At 34.2% G+C, this 26,953-nt stretch overlaps 1 protein-coding gene across 1 annotated transcript in view; it reads left to right on the top strand.

Annotated features, from left to right (window-relative positions):
* The first annotated feature begins 5,213 nt into the window (after window positions 1-5,213).
* Window positions 5,214-26,953, top strand: part of LOC126758962 (tumor necrosis factor receptor superfamily member wengen) — a 65,753-nt gene continuing 44,013 nt past the window's right edge. Inside the window, 1 exon segment of the mRNA XM_050473460.1 lies at window positions 5,214-5,502. The gene's annotated coding sequence lies outside the window, so the exon portion shown is untranslated.

Raw genomic sequence — 26,953 nt, 5'->3', positions numbered from 1 at the left:
AGTAAATATAATATGTCACAGCCGTCGTTCAGTCAAACTAAAAGGGAAATGATCGGAAAGAAACAACGGAAATGTCTTCTACAAATTTTGGTTGTATTTTCGTTGTGCTAAATAATAAATAATAGTAAAAAAGATTGAAAATATTTACATATGTATACTAGTGGATCCGGCCACGCGTTGCTGTGGTATATATTTTATACTATTATTCATATAATAAACTATTCAATACAGTGAAAATTTTACTTACGAATAAAGGCGAAAACGTTTTTGGCGGTATAAGAATCCAAGGGATTGAACTTGAGGTTTAATTTTGAATATGTTCTTACTTGTACAAAAATGTAATGTAATGTATGTAAATTTCATTGGAAAAAATAAAGAATTTAAGGCTGCCTTCTCAATGTCTGTTTACCAGCCTTTCTGCTCAGTTAATACAAGGCCTGTCGCAAAAGAAACAAGACTGTTAAAAAAAACAACAAAAAATTAATATTTTTCAAAAGTTATATTTTTTTATTCAAAGTAGTTTCCTTGTGCTTCGATACAGCGTTTAGCCCGGTCAATTAGCATTTCAAATGAGTGTTTAAGGTCATTTTTCGGAATGCTCTTGAGAATATCGGTCGTCGCCTTTTGGATAGCTGAAATGTCCTGAAACCAATGTCCTTTCATGGGCAAATGAAGTTTTCCAAATAGGTAAAAATCACAGGGTGCCAGATCAGGTGAGTAGGGTGAGTGATTAATGGTTAATATGGAGTTTTTTGTCAAAAAATCGGTGACAAGCGTCGACCGATGACACGGCGCATTATCGTGCAACAGGCGCCAGGACCCTGCCTCACGGTATTGTGGCCGAGCACGACGAATGCGTGACAAAAGACGCTTCATAACACCAAGGTAAAACACAGCATTAATCGTTTGGCCAGGTGGGACGAACTCTCGGTGTACAATACCCTCGGAATCTTTATTTTTGACTTCTGAAGACGACCGACTTCTGATCGTCACAGAGGTCCTCACGACCTTCTTGGAATCGCTTAAAACACTCATGCACATTACTACGGGATAAGCACTGATCACCATAAATTTTTTTATTATTTGAAATGTTTCAGTAAACCTTTTCCCAAGTTTAAAACAATATTTAATATTTGTTAAAAATGCATTTTACGACCGATGACCAAAAGCTGCTGTCACTTTTTGATCGATAACATCGATTGTAGTTATCCAATTGTCTTAAAATTTTTACGAAATGTCAACAAGAGATCAAACTTTTTATTTCATATACCCACCAAAAGGTGGCGCCACCAGAAACAGTTATATTTAAAAAGTTCTGTTTCTTTTGCGACAGACCTTGTAGAATTGTCCGCTTAATATAGCGTCCATTTAATAGAGCTTTCACTTTATTTTCCGTTTATGAATTGTTTTTACTATCCTATCTTCTAAGTTGGTTCGAATGGAGCACAGTGTGCCAAATTTTGCTAAAATCGGTTCAATAGTTTAGGATTCCAACACGGACAAACAACGTGACACGTGATTTTTATATATAAAAATGATATTAAACCAAAGTTTTCTTTTTCCATACTTGAAAAGTGTTGAAGATGAAAATTCGTTATTAATTCTCTACACAAATTAGACTACAGCGAAAAATGTTCGAAATATAAAAGACAATTGCAGAGACCAAAAAAAAAGTCTACAAATATTTTGCAAGAATTTAAGGGGATATTCTGGTCTAGAAATTAAAAAAATCGAAATTTTTTTTTATATTTTCAAAGTTTAGCTAATCAAGAATATGTGTAGAAGAGGATTTTTCAAAATTCAAATTATTTTCGGAGATATAGGCATTTTTCTGACCCCGCATCCAAACTGGTTCGGCCGGAACTAATCGAACAAAAGACTTTACGCGAAACTTTAAGCGTGTTTTTCTCAAAACTGACTTTCGGAACGATACCGACGATTTCTCAGGTTCTACTGGACCGATATTTTTAAAAAATTCGAAATCGTCAGAAAAAGTGATCCAAAAAACTTTTTTTTTCAGGCAGTCGCCATTTTGTGAAAAAAAAATTTTTTCCCACTTTTCCGTAGTTCCGGCCATTGCGACATTTTTCTAAATTAATAATCTTTTTTTTTTTTGATTTCAAATAACTAGGAGGGTTGAAATCATGGGTATGGTCACGTGGAAATTTTTAGAGACCCCCCACTTCGTCAGCTAATAATTTTTGATATTTTTAACTTTTCTTAGTTTTTAATTTTTTCTGTACTCTTCTAAAATTAACAAATAACTAATAAAAAAAATGGATAGTAAAAATATTATTTGCCTTTTTTTTACGACATTTTAAAAATTACCTGAAATTCATGCTTCTAAACCAGAATACCCTCTTAAATGTTTTACCAAAGTTGAAAGTAAGACAATTTCTTTTACTCAACAAATACAAAAATGCATTGCAAACGAGTATAAGAAGAAATTGCTCTTCACATTTAACAATCTAAAAGCAGAGCGCTCTTTCACATTCATTTTACAAGTTCTCTGAGCCAAATGTGCATTTCCACTAGACTACGATATTCTCTTATTGGCTCCTCTCTCATTTTAGAGCACAGTGTTACGATCGAACAAAAATTCGATTCAGTGAGCCGCTAATGTTGTGTGCGCGGCATTGCCAGCATCGAATGTTCACTATTCGCTTAATTTGTTTCGAGCAAAGACATCGGCATATTCATTAAAATAGTGTGCGTACAGTAAATATTCGATAAGTGGGATCAAAAATGTTATGGTTAAATTTCAGTAGTTTCTTCGATTAAACGATTTTAGTATATTCTAATATTTTGTAACTGCAAGAGTATTTTTATTACAATTTTTTCAATTGAACGATATTCTCACATACATGATTAGGAGTTATAAGAAAGGTTAGCCTTGTTGGAATGAGATTTAACTTTGTACCATTTAGGGTACTAAAAATATTACCCAATTAGTAGAATACCAAAAAGGGTAAAGTCGGACGGCAATGGTAATCGCAGACCATCGGTTTTTTAACTTCGGTTAAAATAGAAATACTCTTGGAAGTCTGCCTTCTTACAAAAAATTATGTAAAACTAAAAACATATGCACTTTACTATCCCTTGGCGACAACCGCCCGCAAGATGGGGCTGACAGATCGAAAAGACTGCTGGAAATGTCTAGAGCACAGCACCAGGGAAACAATGCAGCATCTCTTGTGCACTTGTCCCACATTGGCAAGACTACGCTGTAAGCATCTGGGGCCTCCACAGTATGATACACTGAAGGATGTATCGACAAAGAGGCCAATGACAGGCATCTTAAACGAGGACTACTCTTCTTAGACTTAGCAAGTGTAGTCCATCTGGTATCGGAAAGGTCCAAACTGGTCTATATATGGCTAATTGGCCGACCAGATTAACCTATCCTACTATCCCTTTTCTGTTAATATTGTCTCAGAAAGCAAGAGTTCCTGGACTCACAATCACCACTAGAAATCCTCTTGAGAGAAGATTTCGAGATTAAGTCAATTTTGTATTAAATTGTCATTAAACATTTAACTTAAGGCTGAAAAGAAGACATTATTAGGTTCCTTTTTTGTTACTCTCAGAACCCATGAATTTTTGACAGAAAACTTTATAACGAGTGTACAAAAGAATGTTAACCTTTAAATCATAAGCTGTTTTGGACTTCGGAGTTTTCGGCGGAGCAGTAAAATCCAAGTGATACCAACTCCTTTAAATAATCTCGAAAAAGTAAATCATGTTGCCGTTAACAGCCTAAACTCTGTATTAAAAATAATATGTGGACCGTATGTTGGTGAATGCACTACGACCTATAGCCCTGTTCTCCCTCTCCTGTTATCACAACACTTCAGTTAACCCAGTCGAATCAAATAGGTTTAGTAAAGCTCCTCGGATTTGTTTACCCTATAGCCTGACTCCAATTAGCGATGATAGCGATTGTGAAGTAATCAAGGCGATGAAGAAGTTTATGCTCTGGTCTCTCATACTCTTGATAACAGAACCGACACAGGTCAGTAGAACAGAACATAAGTTGCAGAAATCCTACTACTTAATTTATTAGGAAAGTAACAGGTGGCTTTTTAGGCTTGTGGTTTTCAATGAGGGAATACTTTTCTCGTAGTTGGCCCTGACAGCTTATACATGATTTATACTTAGTTTGATTTGTCATTTCATAATGAACAGCGTACGGAACAACGTTTTCAAATCGTGCAAGTTTGCTATCAAAATAAAGGTTCGGTTTGAGAGAACCATTGAGCGCTGCATTCAATATTCTCAGTCGAGCAGTAGATGGTCCGCATTCTGAAAGCCGCTATAGCAGCTGTGGAGTAGAGTAGAAAGAAGACCCTAACGAGTCCATTCGCCATCGAGAAGGAAGGATCTTGCTTTGCGGACTTATAAAATCTTATGGGTGCAAGAATTGAAGCCGAAGGATCATCAAACGCGTTCACGTTCGGGCCCAAATTTCGGTCCCGATTTTCACACGAAAATTTTATTCTGCGATGAAGCTCACTTTTAGTTGAGTGGGTACGTTAATAAAAAAAATTGTCAATGATAATCCCAAGCCATTATTGAGATGCCGTTACATCCTCAGAATCACTGATATATTTTTCTTCAAAAATGACGACGGCCATAATGTTACAGTGAATGAGGAACGATTAATGAGTTGTTAGTTCCTGAATTGAAGGATGTAGATGTGGATGAGCTTTGGTACCAACAAGATGACGAAACATGCCATACAGCCACATACAGTTTTTGAAGGAAACTGGTTATTTATATGAAGTCTTTTACCTATGCAGATGAATCCGAAACAATTGCAGCTTGGAAGAGAGTATTGGCGAGTTATTTAACGTATCTCAATTGTAATCGAAAATCGGGCCTCTCGACGAAATAATTCGATCAGTAGCACTTTAAATTATATTTTTATCTCTATAATAAAGCGAAATTTCTGATCATAACATTAAATTATATTTATTCTTGAAAACCACATGTCTAAAAAACAACCTTTAATAAGGTATTATTGAATAATTCTCACACAAATACGCTTCTACCATCCAATTCAAATTATCCACGGACTACTGTAGACCTTAAGCAACATTTGTACGCCAACGCTGGTTGGCTCGTCTGGTGGTTGTTGCCTCTCGATACGAAGAGGATTATGCAGTTGCGAGCCAACAACACGATCCGATCTGACCGCTGTTTCGTTCGTTTCAGTTTAAACAGTGATTGCACGACGCGCAACGCGTCAGTCTCAACGCAAACTCGACGAAAATCGCAACTCATAATCGTAACGAACTAAGCGCGCTAGTCAATAACGCGTCGGCGGCGAATGTTCAAAGAAAATACAAAAAAATAGTAAAATAGAAAGAAACTTTTACTTAAGTTTTTTCTCTAAGTGAACGCACTAGAACTTAAGCGAAGCAAACGTTGATTAAGCTAAATCTTTCAGATGTCTTGGAAGTGTATTTTTAATTTTGCCTTTAAGCAAATGTTTTAAATAACGTAAGTTGTTGGTGTTGGAAAATTAAGAGTATTAAAAAAATGAATTATATAATATCAATTATTTAAAAAATGTACAACTACTTTTCGGGTGTTAATTTGAGTCTGTGGTGTGCAGTATGTCTAATAAAACAAAAATATAATATAAAAAAATTTTGATTTTTTTTCATTTCTTTTTGTTTTTAAATATGTTGAAACAAAATTTTTTGCTGGAAAAAGTAAATCTTGAAAATATTTCTTTTCTGTTTGGAAACTCGAAAGTGGTAAAAATTCGTGTTTAGTGCGAACTGATTCTAAAAAGAATAACAAATACATATGTATATAGCAATTATAAAATATTAAAAATACTTTTATAAAATAATTTTATTAAAAAATAATTCTATTTGACAAAATATTATAGTGAAACTAAAAAGTGTTTGTAAAACTAAAAAAAAATATTAAAAATATGTAAAAAACAGTGCAAATATATTTGAGAAAATTTACAACAAAATTTTGGAAGAGGAATAACAGTGTTGAAGTGATTTCGAAACATTGCAAATCTTATAGGAACAAAAAAACAAAACAAAAAATTTTCAAAATATACAAGCGAAAAAATATCAGAAAAGCAATAAAATCGAAACAAAAAAATATTAAATAATATATGCATTAAATATTAAAAATATTTTTTATCTTTTTCCGAGCAAAGCAATGACGCTGAAAATTGGTTGAACTTATTTCGTACGTATGTATATAACTATTAATTCATATTTTTCTAATTGTTTTTTAAATATTTAAGAGAAAAAAAAACCTTTTGTATTAAATGAAAAAAATAATATTAACATTAAATAAAAATTATATTTCATATTAAATAAAAATAAGACAAAAATTTAAAAATATTCCGTTAATAACTAATGTTTTTTATATATTATAGTTTACAAAAAAAAACAAGAAAAATATTTTTTATGTTAAAAAAGTTGTACTTTATTTTAAAGAAAAATAAGGGAACAAGAAATTTAAAAATATTACGTTAATAATTAATTTTTTTTATGAAATTTAATATTTTTAGAACTTTAAAAGCTTATAGTTTACAACTGTTATTTTTATTTTGAAAAATAAATGGTAATTAAGATTAAAATTGCAAAAAAAGGTTTGTCGTATTTCAAGATTAAATAAAACAAAAACAAAGAAAAAATTAATAATAACAATTATTATATAAAATAACACAATTTTTTTTAATAATTTAATAATTTTTTATATTTCAATTTTATTATAATTTAATTCATAATGTTAAAAAATATGATACGATTTGAAAACAACTTTTTGCTATTTTAAAACATTAAAATAAAAATAAAAAACAGTTTAAAAAATGTTTAACCTAAAATTAATGTTTTTAATATGGTATAATACACAACTTTTTGCCAATATAAAAAAAAAATAATTGAAATAAATCTAAATACCAGTAAAAAAAATATTTAAAATTGACATTAATATCTTTTAATACAAAAAAAAAAAAATGTAATAAAATAAAAGGAAAAAAAATTTTAATAAAAAAATTTAAATACCAAACCAAAAATATTTAAACTTAAATTTTTTTTTTTCATATAATTAAAAAAAATTTCATATAATTAAAAAAAATTAACAAAATAAAATTGAAATTAAATAATAAAAAAAATTTAAATATTAGTTGAAAAATATTTTTACCCACAATTTATGTGTTTTAATACAATAACAAATATTTGCAATAAAAATGTCATAAAATTAATATTTTTTTCTTAAACAAGAAGAAAAATAAAAATGAAATTACATATTTCTGAAAATTTACATATATACATACGTATATGGGTGTGCATATGCATGAATAAAAAAATTAATTAATAAAAATATTCAAATAAACTTAAAAACTAATTAAATATTTTTTAACCTACATTTTTTTAATATGGTATTATAAAAAACTTTTGCTAATATAAAACAAATAAAATAAATTTAAATGCCAGCTAAAAAATTTAAACTTAAATTAAAGTGTTTTAATACAATAAAAAATATTTGCAATAAAAAAATCATAAAATAAATTTTTTACAATACAATTGAAAAACATTAAGCAAGATAAAATGAAATATTTTTGTATAATGCACATATCATCACCTAACATGTAAAACAACGTATCATCAAAAAAACTAAAACGATTTTCCTTCGCCTGTAAACTTTTGAAAAGTGATGTTATGTTATTTTGCTTTTACGTGTACATTTTTAGTTCATTTATGAATAAAAAATATGATTTAAATTAAAAAATAAAAATTTCAAATAAATTATTGCGTAACGCATACACATACACGTATATGTATTTACAATTTAAATTGTTTACCCCAACTTTTAAAAAAGCATGCCTCTCTGAAAAATTTATTTGAAGAAAAACTCTGTCATTATGATTAATCATTGCTCTGGTTTGCACTATAAAATCAAAATTTTGCAAACGCGCTGCCAAGCCAAACAAGCAGCGCTCGTCAAAAAGCGTATATTGCCGCCACAGACACAAAGGCCGCCCTTTCAGTGACAACGCGCAACAACAAAACTACATTTTTATTATTATCAACAGAATGCTAATAGTTAACTTTTTCGCCACAAGCGAGCGAATACGCAAGGAAAGCCTTGTGTGTATGTGTGAGTACATGTGTCTGTGTGCGTGTGTGGCTGTGTAGAAGAGTCACTTGTTTTTGTTTTACATTACATTGGATTTTGCAGAATAAAATGATTTATTTGCGCGCTGATTTAAAACTGTTTCGGAAGCCGCCGCGGTTGACGCCGCTGCGGACGCGCCGCACCGAGACACACATAGCGAGCGCATGTTAATCGACCCAACTAGCAGTGTATAGTAATACCTCAGATATATTTTTGATGATGGTATTTCCACATACACTTCAGCACGCAGCAGCCGCTCGGGCAAATTGTCAAGCCGTCGCGCTCAAGTCTGACTCGGCATCCGAATCTGAAACTGAATCAGAGTCAGAGTCAGACCGGGCGTCAGTCAGTCAGACTAGGCGGCCGCGCGTTAAGCAAAGCGCAAGCAAACGGTCGCGCCACATCATGGCTGCCAATTATGCGATGCGATGACGATGGACGAGGCTGTCATTGTTCCAGCGCGTTGTGGCGCGTAATGAATTTATTTTTTTAAATATAATTTAGGGGCGATTTTGGGTACACAGATGCATGTATATACGTATGCATATGTGTGTGTATTTGTTAAATATTCGTAAAATTGTAAAGTGTTTGCATCGCTGATATTTACGAATTTTCGGCTTGGGGTTATTTGTTTAAACGCGTTGAATAAGTTTGGGTTGTTTGCCGCGCGGTCAGCGGATGACCCGCCGCCTGTGACTTTCATTGGAACCAGCGCAGCGCAGTGAAATGAAATGGAATGGAATTAAATTAAATCTAATAAAAACAAGTGAAAATATTCAACATTCATAATGCGCGCGCACACATACCAACTCACACACATATATACAAACCGCGGTAAATATATGAAATTTTGAAAAAGCAATGCGCGCGTTTGTGCCGCGCGGCAGCCGCTTTAAATTAAACAACCTTAGATGTGTGTGTGTGTGTGCCACAGCGCTCAGTTCTAGAATCAGCGCGCCGCACGTATGGAGCGCAGATTCGTTATTAATGTTTGCATATATGAAATGCGCGTGGTAGAAAGCACATAAATATGGTGTATGTAAGCGTTTTGTACGCGGCGGAAGCAGGGGCGCGCGCAACATACATACGTACGTATGGTAAATTTGTATATAAATTTCTTCATATATTAGGGTTCGCGCGGCTCAGCGCGTTTAAACAGTGAATGCCACTGTTGCGCTTGCTGTCATGACGACGTACGCGCCGCATAACAAAAATAACAACAAGCGCAATAACATAACGAAATTTTAAGGCTTTAGCTGCCAAGCGCGACTCCAACGCGGCACAGCAAACGCAACGCGTTGCAAGTAAATACTATAGCTGCTTATTAATAGCTTACCGATGCACATGTTTGTTGTTGTTATTTTCGTTATTTCGAACTCATTAAGGCACACATTATTAGCGCTAATGTGTTGTTGTAGAAGACTTCATAAGATAAACGCTCCGCTGAAGAAATATGATTGAAATACATCCATCAAGCGGTTGCCGAGTTGAAAGCTGTCTTAAGCGGCGCGCACATAGGAATCTATCTCTACATACATACATGCAATAAGATTTGTAGCAGTATATGTGATTTTACACATGCGTGCAGCATATGTGGCACAGTGCGCGCAGGGAAAGTGTTTACGGATACGTTAACTCAGCATCAGCATTTATACACACTATGCATTTTTATGTATATGTATATGTAAGTTATGTACATATGTATGTGTGTAACTTAGGGTGGGTCAAAAAAACAGTAATAAAAGTCATAACCGAATAACAAAATAACAATTTCAAATATTTTTAATATAATACTTCCAATAATGCTATATAAAATGACATTTTAATTAAAAAAAAAATTAATTAAAAAAAAAATTAATCAAAAAAATTAACTTAATTAAAAAAAATAACTAAATTAAACAAAATTAATTAAATTAAAAAAATTGATTAAATTAAACAAAATTAATTTAATTAAAAAAACTTAATTTAATTTAAATATTAATTTAAAAGTCATGTCAAATTACTTTTAAATTAAAATAATAATTAAATTAAATAAAATTAATTAAATTTAAAAAAATTAATTAAAAAATTAATTTAATTAAACAAAATTAATAAATTAAAAAAATTAATTTAATTAAGAAAAAATTAATTTAATTTATAAAATTTATTTAAAAGTCATGTCAAATTACTTTTAAATTAAAATAACAATTAAATTAAACAAAATTAATTAAATTCAAAAAATTAATTAAATTAAAAAAATTAATTTAATTAAAACATTAATTAAAAAGTAATTTTATATAACATGATTGGAAGTAATAAAAATTTTTGAAATTTTTATTATGTTATAAAATTAATGACTTTTATTTTTTTAATAAACAATTTCTATGTACATATGTATGTATATAAGAAAAATCCACAAAAGTCTTAAAAATAAGTTATTTTATGATTTCCAGGCATAATTCTTTATAACAGTGCAAAACTTTCTGAAATTATCTTTTACGTTTTAAGGTTGGACTTCGTCCTCGAAAAACTTTTGAGCGCGTCGACTTAACAAAAAATCATATTGAGTCTTTTTTATAGTTCGTTGAATAAGAATAAGTTTTCAATTTCACTTTACAATAATTTATTTAAATGCTTTACAAAATAAGAAAATATTTCTTTGTTATTTATTTGGAATATCAAAAATCACCTCGCGCGGCATCTTAAAATTAATAGATGTCTTCGATTCGCCATTGAGGACATGCTTTCGCAAGATTGCAATACAAGTGCTAGTCGTTTCTTTGAGCGTTGGAGAGTAGCGAATCGAACAAACTATACCAGGTGTTAAAACTATACCAGATGTTTGTTCGATTCGCTACTCTCCAACATTTGGCGACTCGAAGCCAGCTATTATAAGTACGAGCTCAAACTGTAACACAATTTTGTTCGTCATTTAGGACGATATTTTCATGTTATCTAAGAAAAAATTTTAAAATTTGTTTTGACCCACCCTAATGTAGCTGTGTACGCATATTTGTTCTGAAACCAAAATAATTGCAGATTATTTTCGTTTGACTTTAACTTTACTCCCAATTTGATTGACGTTGTAGCAAATGACACTGATAGCTTGCGTCTTCGCGTCACCGAAAAAACACGCACACATGCTTATATAGTCACATACATACATAGACACAAATGATTTTGTGTGTGTGCGCGCTGTTGAGCGATCGCATCGATCGTCGCCGATCATTCAAGGTTTGGCTAGTGAAGCATTACTTCCTAGTGAAGATACAGCAGAGTCTGTGATATATCTTCATACATACGCACATGCATGTGTATGTACATATGTATATATTCTTGTACATGTGTCAACATTTATGTTCGCATACACATGTATTTTGTCGCTTTATTTGCGTATATACACACATACACACGCATGCCATGCCTGTTTGTGTCTTTTGAAATGTTTTTATGTCCACCCACCCCTTTTTGGAAACCGAAAAATGACATTAATATTGACAAGTGTAGCAAGTGTGAAAATATACGACGTTTCGCTGGCGGAAAATGTGCATGGAAATTTTTTCAGTTATATATTTGTATGCAATGTGTGAATGTAAATAAATAATGCACAAGGAGAGCCAGAAAATTTTCAAATTTGTATTCTCCAAAAATATTTAAAAAAGCAAACGTTTTCAAATTCTTATGTATGAATGCTGCCGATTTGATCTGAACAAATTTTCCCGTGAGCAGTTAATATGTTAGGCCATTCATAGCTCTGACGAAGAATTTTGAATATTTCCAACAAAACATGCATTTTTCAATTAAACTTGTATAATATCTCTCTATACTATATTTTTTTTTATTACGACAGTCTAAAAAAATTATACTAGTTTCATATTCTAATCGCTTCCCTCAAAGGATTGGCTAATTGTGGACATCTTGTATTACATTCTTCAGTCAAATTTTAAAAAATATTCAAATATGCAATGATTTTTAAACTTTTCTGATCACTCTTAGAGATATGGTCTAACCTCAATCGGTTTGGAGCATTGAAAAACTGTTGCGCTTCTACACTTAGTGAATAAATCCTATTTCAGTTATTATAACTATGCATATATAATAATAAGTTGTCATTTGAGTCATTCACAGTGATTAAACTTGGTTAAATTGGTCTAAAATGTGTAAAATAAAACTTGCTAGCATCGAAGTTAGCGGTTATACCACTTTAATGAGTTATCAGTATATTCTCTTTTTTCTTTGCTTTTACTCGTAAATTTGTTTGAGAGTAGCACAAAAAGATATCATGCAAAGAAATTAATATGAATGAAACATTTAAGAAAGTATGCCGATATCCCATTAGAGTGTTATAACCGCTTACTATTCTAATCCGTTCGATATACCAGTTTATACCAGTTGTTTTTCGATTCGCCTCTTCTAAAGAATTGTCTGGTATAAAATAAAATTATTATGAAATGGTATTTTAGCCTTGTTCCGCAAGTGAGAAAAAATATTGTTATTGGAATTAATACCGAAACGATCTGATCTCAGTATGTTCATTACTGTTTATCTATCTGACTGTCGTTTGCTGAGTAGCTTTTAAAAATCTGAATGGAATTCGATACTCAGGCTTAAATAAAATTTGGTTGAATTTCTTTAGATATCCTTCAGAATGCAATTACTCTTTCTTGGATTTTTGGCGAAATATTGTATATATATTTTGATATACTTAATACTTTCATACAAATAATTGTATGCCCTTTTTATACCCTGAATAGGGTATATTAAGTTTGTCACGAAGTTTGTAACACCCAGAAGGAAGCGTCGGAGACCCTATAAAGTATATACTCGTATATAAATAATCAGTATGTTGAGCTGAGTCGATTTAACCATGTCCGTCTGTCTGTCTGTCCGTCCGTATGTCTGTCTGTCTGTCTGTCTGTATATATACGAACTAGTCCCTCAGTTTTTAAGATATCGTTTTGAAATTTTGCAAACGTCATTTTCTTTTCAAGAAGCTGCTCATTTGTCGGACCTGCCGATATCGGATCACTATAACATATAGCTGCCAAACAAACTGAACGGTCGGAAAAAAGTTCTTGTATATAAAACTTTTGCATTTGACAAAATAAATTCACGAAATTCGGTACAGATTATTTTCTAAAGCAACTTAAGATAAATAATATAATCGGAATCAAGTTCTTGTATGGAAAAAAAATTGTTCAGATCGAAAAAATTACTATAGCATATAGCTTCCATACAAACTGAACACATAGTTACTAAAAGAAATGCACCTGTGAAGGGTATATAAGCTTTGGTGCAGCCGAAGTTAACGTTTTTTCTTGTTAATCATTAATTAGGCCATTGGATTAAAGAAAAAATAATTTTTTTTTATTCCAAAGTGCTCAAAAAATTTTAAAATTAGAAAAAATTTAGAGTTATAAAAGTGGGAAGAAGCCGTTGGAGGAGAGCGGCAGTGAGCTTTTTCACGGCTGGGTCAAAGCTTGGGAGGAAGGTTGGTGGACGTGTCTACTATCAGGAGCTCTCTATCAACTTCAGTTTTAGACTTCATGACTATTGCAGTGTTTTCCAGGCCGAGGTTGCAGCCATTAAGTTGGCAGTAGATTTACTGCTCCGGAGTGTAGCCTCCTTCAGAGAAGTGACCGTTCACTTAGATAGCAGAGCCTCGATACTATCCTTGAACTCCATAGCTGTGCGTTCAGGGTTGATCGAGGAGGCCTAACCTCGCTATTAATAACATCGTGTGCCTTGTGATAAATGCTCTCGTATTCTCTTGTCTTTTATTACTAGATAGCTGGGCTTCGCGGAAACTTGGCCAGTGCTAGTGATCATTTTGACCGCAGTAAGGCTAGCCTCTCCCTAGTTGTGGGGCTTTTAACATTGCCCTATTGGCATCCATGCTGTGAGGTTGGGAATCTTACCAGACGCCATCCAAAAATCGACTTTTTTATTTTCCTATTAAATTCTACAAAACCTTTAGAATATTGTTTCAAATAGATCCGAGTAATAGTTTCGGAGATACAGCTTTGAGAACTTGTGCGCTCAAGGCTAGCTAGGCTAAGTGCGTCGTTTATCTCGAAACTGTGTTTTTGAATCCGGTTGGCAAAATTTCCCGGGAACTACTCAGCCGAACTTTATGAAATTTTACACAAGTCTTTGAGTTACAATTCTTAAAGACCTGGACGAAGGATTTTTTTTTCGATTACAACTATTTGAAGTTTTCACTGAAACTTTCATTTTTTGTAAAAATGACTGCCAAAAATCCAATTTTCAGTTTTTTTCCTTCGTTCAAGTTCTAAGTTAAGGTTTTAACTAAAACACGTATTTTTTCACTTTAGATAATTCTGTAAGGAATTATCCTGCCAACTCGGGTGCATCTTTTTTCCGAGGGATCACGGGAAATAGCGTCGCAATGACCGAGTTAAAAAAATTTTTTTTCCAAAAATTTTCAGAATTTCTTTGTTAATAGTGTTTGTTCGTAACAATAAAAAATTCTAATAAAATATTTCATTGTTTATATGAGAAAAATTTTTTGAAAAAATGCTGTTTTTTACCCGAGGAAATCAAAAATTTTGTTTTTTGACAATATACCGGCTGCCTAAAATTATAATAAGTGTTTTTTTTTTGGTGAAATAATTTACACTTCAAAGTGGCTTAAAAGTATTTTAACAAAAATCTGATTTCTTTGAACATTATCTGACAAATATATCACTAATATTATATCTAAGAAGGTCATATGAAATTTTCTCCAGCCATTTCAAAGAAATGTTTAGCTGAAAAACCGCAAATTTTAGTAGTTGTTTCAGGTGTCTAATATGAACTATTAAGACTACTGACACTTAAACTTATAAACTTCCATATTTACCACTAACGTCACTTGCGAAGAAGCAGCTAAAGAGCATATAAAAAATTTCAAACTATAATTTAATTGACTTTCAACCCGTCTTTAACGGCTCTGTCTCGTAAGATCGTCGATTTTTATTATTATGTCTATTCATCTTAATGGACGCTAAGAATAATCACAGCAGCTTATGCAGCAATTATGGCACGAGTTCCACATAGAACATGCGACATAAATAAAATAAATATAATCGTACATATTCTGCACGCATACAGAGGCGCAGGCAAAATAGACATCATTTAATGTCACATCCACTGAATGCTGATTACTGACAACCGACTGCGCACAGCACTGCCACGGCACATACACACACACAAATACAAATGAAGAAAGCCCCAGCCCACAGCACTCACACCCGGTCGCCTGGGCTAATCGTGGCGCATTGCCGCATTTTATTGCAATTGCATTGCTTTAATGAATGAATGGGCAGCAACTGCAACAAAAACAACACTCGCAACAACAACAATCACATTAAAGAAGCGCATTTATTTTTTACAAAAAGCTACAAACTAATTGTTATGGCTGCAGTTGCTACTGTTGTTGTTGTCTATTTCATTTTTGTTGTTGCATTTGTTTTTATTGTTGTTTTGGGCAATAATAATTAAAGCAAAAAATGCAAATACTACAAATTCTTTGCGTATCACAACAATTGTTGTTATTGTCTACGTTTATAATAAGAAATGCGCACACATACATTTATACATATGCATGTGCTTATGTACATATGTATGTGTGTGTAAGCAAAATACTCAGAAAAGAAGCTGCAATGACAACAGACGACGGCCGCCGCTAATAAATATGTAATAATGTAGCTTTTGTTGCTGCTATTGTAACAATGTACGCAGTTTTTTGCGCAAAATGGGCAACTATAGCAACAGCAACAACAAATATACCAGCAGTGGCAACACCAACACTTTTATTGGCATCTCTGTGCCGCTTTTATAATAATTTTATGCCGTCTGTTTATGTTGGTCGTTTAGCGTGGAAAAAGTGCGCTTTTATTGCCAACAATGCATTGCCGCTACTTGCAACGCACTTACACACACACATACAAACACACAAGCATACTTATATGTATACATAAACGCATGTGAAACAGCATATTTCTCGCGCAGAACTTTATAGTTTGCTTTGTATGGCCAGCAACTTTAGTGCCCATAACTGTGCTTTGAGTTGCTGGGTGGCAAAATATTGGGCGAACGCATCAAAAGCCTCAGCAAGTGGCACAAGCATTAATTTGATGCCTTTAAATCTCAAATTGTATCAGATAATATTTGATATTTCGTGAGTCATTTGAATGAGATGCTGGAGCATGCCCACTCTTCTCTAAAATTGAATTATGGGGTTACGTACTTATATTTATTTGCAAGTCAAAAAAAAGCCTTTTCTGTGCCCATTATTGACGAAATATTTTATATAATACATAAGTAATAATAATTACTTGGGTAAGGTTTGTTCTCGTCGAATAAATACCTTTTTTGAATTTAAAAAAAAATTATTGCTGTAGGTTTATTTTACTTATTATTTTATGAAAGTACAACATTTGAAGGATACTTAAAAAAGTTTTATCGAAAAATAGCGAGGAATAACGGATTTATAGGCGATCTCTGCAGGCACCTCGAAAAAAAGTTTTTGTGCGGTGACCAGCCTACAGCATCACTGGATCATCTGAAACCAAAAAATCAAAATGCTTTCTTTAGTTTATTAGTTTATCTTTCAATTGACCTCGAGTTTTTTTTTTAAGTTTTCATTTTTTCAATTTTTGGTACCATTTTCAAGCCAAAATGACGATTTTAGACGAAAAAATCGACTTATTTGTTATTGTAAAATTCTTAGAAATTAAAATTTTTGGAAAAACTCAACGTCATTCGAGAGCTATATATATGTAGAATATTTGTACAAAATTTCAAAACGATCGATGCAGTAGTTTTTTCTGTAGGCTGGTCACCGACTTTAAAAATGACATATTTGGGAAAATCGATTCAAAGTTTTGTACACTCAGCGCAGGTAGCTGGAAGGCGCGCAAACCTAAGTTAGAGGTACCGTTATTCAACCTGCTGTAACTTCGTTAGTTTTTCTCCGAATGACCTAAAACTTTAACACAATATTCTTGAGATGTTGATGGTTCAGAAAAAAAAATAAAAAAAAATGGGGAAAAAAAGTTGTCAAACCTTACCGCCCCTTAAAAAAGTCGTATTTAGTGAAAAAATTTACTCTTCACACCTTTTTAAAAAAACCGAAATTCTTCTTCTTTATTTGCGTAGACACCAATTACGCAGTTTTAGCCGTCGAAAATCGATACTATTCGAGGGAAAATTTCAAATCGATCAATTTGGCCGTTTCGAAGAAGTTTTACTCACCGAAAGAGAGCGTTTTTGGACCCGATTACACTATGATAAATTTTTTTTACAAATACGCTCATATTTCTGAAACATTTTGTTGGAACAACTTGAAATTTCTGGAGAATATTTTCAAAAATACTTATCTCATTAATTTTTTTCAGCTTTTTGAACTGGGTATACTTATGTACATATAGTTGGTATATGTATGTATGGATAAGTAATTTGAACTACAATTTTACTACTACAAAAAACCTCTCATTTCTTTATACTCTACATATATAATATTTTCGTCGACTGCTACTAGAGAAGATATTAGATTTTCGTTCTCAATATATTATTAGTATTCAGTATCACCAAGATAATCCTGCAACTACAACTGTCTCTTCAGTAAAAAGTTGTACTCACTTGCAGCCCGATTTAAATATATTACATTTATGGAGAGACGGCTCAGTAGAGATGAAAGTTTTATCAAAATATATGGTAATAATCCAGCTGAGTAATTATAAACTGACCGCTTAGGTTTCGAAGCTAAAAATTTCGCCCGTTACACAGCTTGAAGTTAAACAATAATTGCTTTCCAATAGCGATCACTTTCCGAGCATATTATGATTAGCAAATAATATTTGATGGCGCGGGTTCCAGTCTGCACCCATTAGTACAGTCGTTGTGTTTTTACGTGAGTACCTGCCGAATACAGCCTTACCCCAAATTGCTTAAAAAACATAGATCAAAACATTTCGTTGATCAGCACCCCAAATAATACTTGCCTTTTACGAGTATTATTTGGTTCCAATTTGTCAGGTGGACGGAACATCTTTTCCACTTTGGTCGGTTTCGAGTCCTAAAACGTCTGCCATGCTGTGCGTCCGGCAGCCGGCCGCAGTGCGACTCCACACTGAACAGAATTTCAATTCTACCTGCCACCACGAATCTCCCCATCGGTCAAACCAAATGGGAACAGATTAGAGCGAGCTTCAAGCGTTAACTGCTCCCAGTGGTACCAGATTTAAGTCTCCGGTCAGACCTTGCAGCTTTTGCTACTACCAATTGTGCTTGAACTTCAAACGACTTTCCATTAGAAGGAATTTCATTCCAGGTCTATAAAATCAGTACAAGCTGAGTATTAAAGCACTATTTCAGACAAGTTAAGATGAAATTTCGAGTCTAGCCAAACAACAGACATAGTTCATAGTGGATTTTAGTCGCCTGTTACGACAGGCATACCTTCCCGCAGACAAATTCTACCCCCAACCCGCTGGGGGACTATTAGTATAGAGTCTTAACACATTACAATAGTAATTGGTCTACTATCTATTCTAATTAACCGCCTTATCAAGGCTCTAATGGGAAGAATTTTTGACGTCGACTTGGTAGCCACGCTTTATCTTACTTGATGGATTACAAAGAATAAAAAAAGGCTACTTCTTCCTAGTCCATGGTTCACATACTTGTTGAACTTTCAATATTAAATATAAATTCTAAAGTCTTTAAGAAAAAAAAAATCCAGCGTACAAGCTCCAGCTCTCAAAAAAACTGCGAAAGATCACATATACGGTACCCTAATCACCTCGGTGTCTGATTTCTCAAGAGTGCTGTAAAGTAATAAGTCATAAATTTAATTAAGTTAAAGAAAAGCTTGGATAAAAAGCTCTTGGAAGCGATATGTGAAAGCACAGATTTAATTAATTTCAAGAAAAGCTTCAAATGTGATAAAAAGCTCTTGGAAGCGATATGTGAAAGCTCAGATTTAATTAATTTCAAGAAAAGCTTCAAATGTGATAGAAAGCTCTTGAAAGTGATATGTGAAAGCTAATGTACGATCCAGAGCTATGGAGCTTTTTCATGATTTTTTCGCGCTGTTACTTAACCGACTTGGACAATGACAGTACCATAAATAATGAGGTGATCAGAAAGCAAGTGAGAAAAAGCTAAATCAGCATATCCACCTCTCTCTACAAAGTGATTTAGTTTTGATACAAAATTAGTTTTACTTAAAGTTATCTATTGATACTGACACTTTGTAGCTTCTTTTAAAGCTCACCTCTACTTTTCCTGCCTCGAAGTCCACTCTAATCTCTACAAATCATTGTTAAGTGCGCCCCTTATCTACTCACCTAAATAGAGCTTGACTCGGCGCTCTTCTAGCCTTTCGTTTGAGTGCTGATTGAAATTTATTACCGTTGCGCGCAATCAGTACGAACTTTCCAACACTCTTTCAACGCCAATGCGCGGCAGACGTGAAAGCTTCTGGTAGCCGCTTGCCATTACAGCTGTCGACAGCAATTTGGGTCACGCGATATCGCAGCCACAAACTGTCGCTTAGCAATTAGAACAGCAGCAAAATGCATAAAAAGCCACGCTGAAAGACAATGTAATGGAAAAGCGTGATCGATATAGCGATCAACTTACATATACACACATACACACATATGTATAAATAGACGTTTAATGAAAACCTTCTAAACTGTGGCAGCAAATGTATATGCATGTGTATGTGTGCGCTCGTATAACGGCAATTGAATGGCTTTTATTTGGCGGCGACTTTGATGCTAATTGAGGACGATGGAATAAGTGCACGATCGTGCGGCAAATGGGGTGAAAGGTGGGCGGTCACGCACACAAACATGCAAATAAGTGCTGCAGATAACAAATGCAACAACTGCGCTGCTCATCAAACTGGGCGCATGCTTGAGCTAGATTGCTTTCCAAAGCTGCGGCTATGCATGAGTTACCAGCTAAGTATGTAAGTATGTATGCATGTATGTGTGGCGCACTTACGAGTTGGCATTGCCACATAGCAGCCGCAACTGTTGTCAAAGTAATGCACTGGTTGACAGCAGCTGTTTTCTACTGCAAATCTAGCGTGTCGAAATTTGGCAACTGAGGCAGCTACGCTTACGTAATTAGAAAAAAAAAAAACAAAAAAAAAAGCACTGCCTTTAGTGTTCCCTATCGCTGTGCTAAAAGCCAAAATTGAAGGCAATGCCGTGTGAGCCCTTTGGCGAGTAAAAATAGTCCGCTGCGCTCATTTGTAGGCAACTTGCTTGCAATTGCAGTTTCTCTGCGCGTTACTGCGCGCTACTAGCAAGCATACACACTTTTATGCACATACAAGTGCATAAATACAAGCAACTACGTTTGTGGCAAGCATATGTGGCATGCAACGAAGGACGTAGAAACATTGCAGTTGCGCTATTTACGGCGACTTGACTTACTGCTTCTTTCTCTACACATATCTTTATACATATGCACCATCTACATATATGTATTTAGTTAAGTATGTAATGCAGAATCTGGCAGTTGGATATGTATACAAAAACAAAAATAGCGCACATGTCCCAGATGTTGATTATTTTCATTGTAAAACAGATTTGTAAACAAAAACTTAAATGCTCGTCTAAGCAAACATGTGCAGTTACAAACACACACACATGCAGGCGCACACACAAATCAGGAAGCAGTAAAAAAGCAGCGAAAAGACGTTGGATAGAACACTTTTATAAACATTAATGAAAATCACTTTTATTTCACGTTTTCTCATTTCACATGCTTTTTTATTTGCTTGCATTTCGACTCGAGCGCAATGCCTATGCGCGATCTCAATGTTTTCGTACATACTACATAAGAGTGCCTACATTTACACATACATATATGATTGCATGTACAAGTATAATGGCAGCGGGAAGTACAAGTAGTACCCTACAGGAAAATACACTGTTCGGTAATAATTTTGCGCTGATAACACTGTAGAACATTTTTGGGATTATTGTCAGATTAGCTGTTGTACTGTGTAATAGAATTCGCGCTCGCCTGCTTTAAGTTTCTTTCATTCTCTGTAGATCATTTTTAGCACTGCAGCATTTTACGATTTATTGCCGTCTTTCTCTCCTTTTCACTATGTTGTCGTACAAATACTTGTCAGGTTAAGTAGTAGTTAAAAATTGTGCTAAGTTGCCTTGCTAGAAATCAGTGTTAGTTCTTGAAGTACTTTTTCATAAGAACGCCCGCTGTAACCGTCTTTAACATGTGAAGCAGACGCTACAATCTCTCTCCGAGAAGCATTGTGTTTTGCAGATTTTTTTAGCTTTAGTACTCATCTGCACTGGCAGTAGCTTAGCTACCGGCGGCATCGCTCTCAGGAGTCTCTTATCGAGACAAGCCAACAATTCTCGGTTTTTTGGCTCCAATAGAAGTTAAAGGAAATACTTAGAATACATATACCAAAAAGTTTTTTCATTATGTTAATTTATCTAAGAGAACGATCTTTCATTAAAAATTGTAACATAATTTGTAAAATCTACGCTTTCATTTGGTATGGTAGTACTACTTTAGAAAATGGTTTTGTAGCCCTTATTCCCTTAGCAGAAAACTTTATATGTGGTTCACAAACCAGCAAAGAAGAGCTTCAGAAGAAGGAAAATGTGTACTGGTGCACGATAAAATTGTCTGGACTTCACCAAGTGAAGCCTTTTCTGGTAGGATACAACTTGTAATGGTTCTCAGCTTCACAAGACACAAATTGAAATCCTTTGGTGAAGTGAAGCCTTTTCTGGGAGAATTCATCCTGCAAAGGTTCTCAGCCTCCCAGGAGACAAATTGAAATCATTTGAAGCGCTGTATAACAGCCACTGCAGACTTAGATTTCACATGCAAAAAAAGGACTTTTGGCTCCAAACCACGTTATAAGGAACTGGAAGATTATAAATTATTGTTAGAGAGACGATGGTATTGTAAACATAAGGTCGGAGTGTGCATCTCTTTTTGTATCGATCTAGCTGATAATTGTGTCGAGAGTTTTATCGAAATCAATATGCCTTAATATAGCCGACAAACAAGCTTTAACAATTTCTTCTTCTAAAATAAACAAACTAACATACAAAAAAACCGTTGTTAGAAATCTATTCTCTCTTTAAAGAAAAAAAATTGGTATGTATTTTGAGCTTGTTCTACAGTATTTTTGAAAGAGTCTTAATATACAAATTCAGAATTCATTACAAAAGAATCAACAAATTTCTCGCATAACTATAAACATATATGTATCTATTCGGATATAACTGACTTTAAAAAATATGTACTATATTATCTAGAATCTGTTGTTTTGAAGTTTCCGGTTCCATGTCGCAAAACCGGCAGTTTGCGCAAGAGAATATGCCCATGTTGGATAACTGTTTCTTGAGCCTCCAGTATAGAGCACGACAAGGTGAGGGAATTTGTCTTGGGGGATGTTGATTATATCTCTAAACTTTGCTAGGTTGTAACCTCCCAATAGTAACTTGGCGTGGCATATTCCTATTGCCTGCTGCCAGTGCCGTTCTCTCCCCACACTCTCCTCCGTGCGGAGCAACGCCGCAGAGCGTTCTAGTTCGTCGGTCAGCGCATTGCCGGCGCTGCCCTGGCACCCAAATCAGGTGTACACGGTTGCAAACTGATAGGCGGTTCAGCCTTCCTATGCACTCCTCTACTAAAGCGATTTGATTTCATAAGCTGAGATCGTTTTTAGTGCCGCTCTACTATCGCTGAGTATATCGGTATAGCGTTACGCTGGCTACGATAGTTGTGTTAGAGATTGATTTCTACACAATGACTTATAGCAAAGACTTCTGCTTGAAAAATGGTTGGAAAACATCCCATTGCGAAGGATGTTGAAAGGCTGCGTTGTCTTCGATGCCTAAGCAACCGCTAAATAAGTGACAATAGGCCTTACGATCATGGTATACAGATAATACCTGGCTTGCAGCCCCAGAATCAACCGGCTTAGGGTCTGCATATCATAACTGCTTTGTTGGCACTGGACAGTATTAATTCCATATGCCTATTGCATCGTTAGGTTGAGTCTAATGTGAGGCCTAGGAATTTGACTCTGTAGACACCTCAAACTCTCTGCCACAAAGTGTTAGAGGCCTCAAGCGCGGACTAGAACTTCGTTTTGTAAAAGGGACGACGGTTGTTTTTGACGTATTGATATTTAACCCTACCGTATTAAACCATCACTTTGCTATACTTAAGCCTCTTTGGGCTATGTTACAGAGAGTATTCTCAAATCGTGCCATTATGACAACGTCATCTGCGTACCCCTGGTACTGAATCTCATTGTTTATGAACAACTCAAGGAGCTCATCTACTACTAGGCCCCATAGTAGGGGGATATAAAACTCCACTCTGCGAACCAGGACAAACAAAGCATTCTCTCCTAAGCTGGGCAAATCGTAAGCAGCTTCTTACTAAATAGGTACTTTATAATCGACTTGACTATTGTACTTCCAACTGGGACATATTTTATAATCATATGCATATGTATATATGTGTGTGATAGCTGTGCTATTGTGCAAGCGCCTCATCTGAGCGGCTGCAACTTTTTGCAGCAGCCACACGAATATCATGTGCACACAGACATACATATATATTTGTGTGGTTATTTGCACATATACATACATATATGTATGATATTTATGTAGACATCTCCAAGAAAACGTTTTTTCCTATCGCCATTCAGTTGCAGTGCATTTGTTGTTGTACAGTTCATCAAATTGTGCCTCAGTTTGATTGGCAAAGACGTCAGTGGCGTGAGGCTAACTTTTTTTTGCTTTATTTTATATTTGCACTTTTGTTTGCATTTGTTTTTGTTGTTATTATTTTTGCTTTGGCAACAAGCAGTAAATTGCTGTCACTGTCAACTGTTTGCTCTTCTTCAGCAACTTGACGGCTTGACTACAAACAGATGTATAGACACAAATACACTTGTATCTATGTATGTATGCTTGGTAGAGTATGTGTGTGTCAGCCTGTTTGACTACATGACTGAGTGGCTGGCTGCTTGAATGCTGATTTTATTTTGCTGAAGTGCGCTAACGCGAACTTGGTAGGCCTGCAAGTGCCTATTTGTAGTTATTACGCGCAACATAAAATGTTTATGCAAACATTAATAGACAACGCATCTAAGAATGTATAATGGCAAGCATGCATTTAGGAATGGTATACATGTATGTATGTATGTGTGTAAATATGCAAATGCTGCTGAGTATACAAATGCAGAAGGTGTGATATACATATATCCATATACATATATATATATATATAATATCCACGAACATATGTATGTATATATAGAGAGAGATTCTGGAACCCTAAAATGACTACCAATTTTATACCCTTAACAGGTTAATTAAGTTTGTCGCGAAGCTTGTAACATCCTTACATAAATACACTGTACTCAAAGGCAGAATCTCTCTCTTGTCAGGGAATCTATTTAGTTAATGATCTACTATTGACTTATAAACATTTTAGGATGAAAAATAAATTAATATAATGTTTGTAGTACACAAGCGTTGGACAAGATGACTATGTATATATTTCCCACGAAAGTCGGGTTTACGTAAACGGAACGGGCCCGGATTTTTATTCGGTAAAGTACTGTCAACTCGGCAGAATTCTGCCGCAAAAACAACAACAACAACACAATATGTGTCTATCAATGACATCATAAATATAATCATACCTTAGTTAACCGATCGAACATGAGGTTTCATGACCCCTAATTAAGAGATTTCGGAAGCACAAAGGACCGACTTTTAAACGGCGCAAGTGCGTTTCTTGAGAACTCTGTCACTACGATCAAACCCATAACCTAACCTAATCTATTTACTTCACCACTTCAAAAATCAATGTTTGGCTTGGATCACTATATTAAGTACGAGATATGGCATTCTAAAAACCATAGAAGTAAGTCTCCACAAAAGATTTTACAAACTTTTATAACGGCTCTATAAGGATCTCAAGTTTAAAAGCATTTATTTCTATAATTCATAAAAGAAAAGTCCACAATACACATACATACATAGCTGCCAAAAATGAACAAAGAATTCCGATTCTGTTTCTTCGCATAATGTGAATGGCAAAAATCTTGTAAACTTATGGAAATAGAACTCAATTAAGAGAGAGTATATGTAGTATGGCTTTTATATTGCGGGATTGGCAACCCTAGTGTTGCAATAGTGACTTTGAAACAACTATAGGCATTAGTGGAACAGCAGATATCCAATATTGCATGATTATTTGACTATAAAATAAATTTGTTCAGGTTGGGACCCACACGGTTTGTCAATTGCTCTAAAAATAGAAAATGACTGGTCGATAGAAATGTTGTCTACCACAGCGTGACAGGTCATGAATCGTGGATTTCGCGTATGAGCCCGAAAGTAATCAGCAATAGACTGTGTGGGTGTTTCCAGATGAGCCAAATCTAATAAAAGCTGTTCGAGGCTGTTCGAGGCTTTTATTGGATTTGGCTCATCTGGAAACACCTACACAAAGCACTTCGAAGGAAATGGTTGCTTATGTTTTCTGGAAAAACTATTCATGTCGCAACCATACCCCTAGAACAACGCAAAATAGTACATTCTGAGTGGTACACAACCATTTGTTTGTCAGTTGTCTTACAAGAACGCAGGAAAACCAACCGCTGAAGGCGCGACAATGCGAGCGCTCACACATCGTCTGAAACAACTATCCATCCGCCGCATAGTCGTGACATGGTATCAAATTACCTTTTTTGATGCCTTTAGAACGCATTTTTCGGTGATACCTCAATCAGAGTAGCAAAAATGCTGCGACAAGTGGTCAAACGCCTGCGAAAGTCTATAGATTTGATGGAGAATATTTTGAAATACAATAAACTTGTAGTGGTTATGTCGATAGATGTTTATTTGTTATGCTTATGGAGTAATTTCAATAAAATAACTGTATGAATGAACAAATATATTGATTGTATTCAATTCGAATATTGTACTAAGAGAGGACCACCCAAAAGCAGAGGATATACATACATATTGGATATGGAAGCATAGATCATGTCACTTCCATATAACACTAAGCGCTTATTTACAGTATTATTAACAGAATGTACTATCAGATATTTACGCATATGTACCCAGCAAAATATCTTAATTCACGTTTAACGCAGTGAGTTTGCAACCACAGTATTTGTTTTTAAAAAATTTGCAACTTTGACGTACGCACACTTTTGCATTTATGCACACAATATGCACAACCATACGCATTGACATATATATGTACATATGTTTGTATAAGAATAATGCAATGTGGGTATAAATAGCACACAGTTGGCATTTTCACTTTTTTCTATTATAAATAACATAAGAAAGACATCTTTATGCTAATCTTAGCATTACTCTTCACACTGAAGCCATGGTAAATATGTTTTTCCTACGTTTTCTTTTTTTACGTACACAAGTCATGTGTATTTACTGCCAGACAGCTGTGCATTTAGCGAGGAAAACACTCAAGTGTTTGGGTGCCGCAATATGCAGACAGTTTTCTACAACAACATTTTGCATAACAATGTACCAAAACGCTTACATATACATATGTACATACATGTAGGTTTATACATGCATTTAATATATATGTACATATATATTATATATTATAAATAATTTTTTTTATTTTTAAAATTAATTTCATTGCCTTTTTAAATATTTTTAAAACATATTTCGCAAATTTATTTATAGTGATTTGTATTCAGTCTACGCTGCTTGGCAATTTGACAAAATATATGATTTGC

The sequence above is a fragment of the Bactrocera neohumeralis genome, chromosome 5 (genome assembly GCF_024586455.1).
Source record: "Bactrocera neohumeralis isolate Rockhampton chromosome 5, APGP_CSIRO_Bneo_wtdbg2-racon-allhic-juicebox.fasta_v2, whole genome shotgun sequence".
NCBI lineage: Eukaryota > Metazoa > Arthropoda > Insecta > Diptera > Tephritidae > Bactrocera > Bactrocera neohumeralis.
The sequence above is the reverse complement of the archived record's forward strand: the minus strand, read 5'-3'. Positions and strand labels throughout refer to the sequence as shown.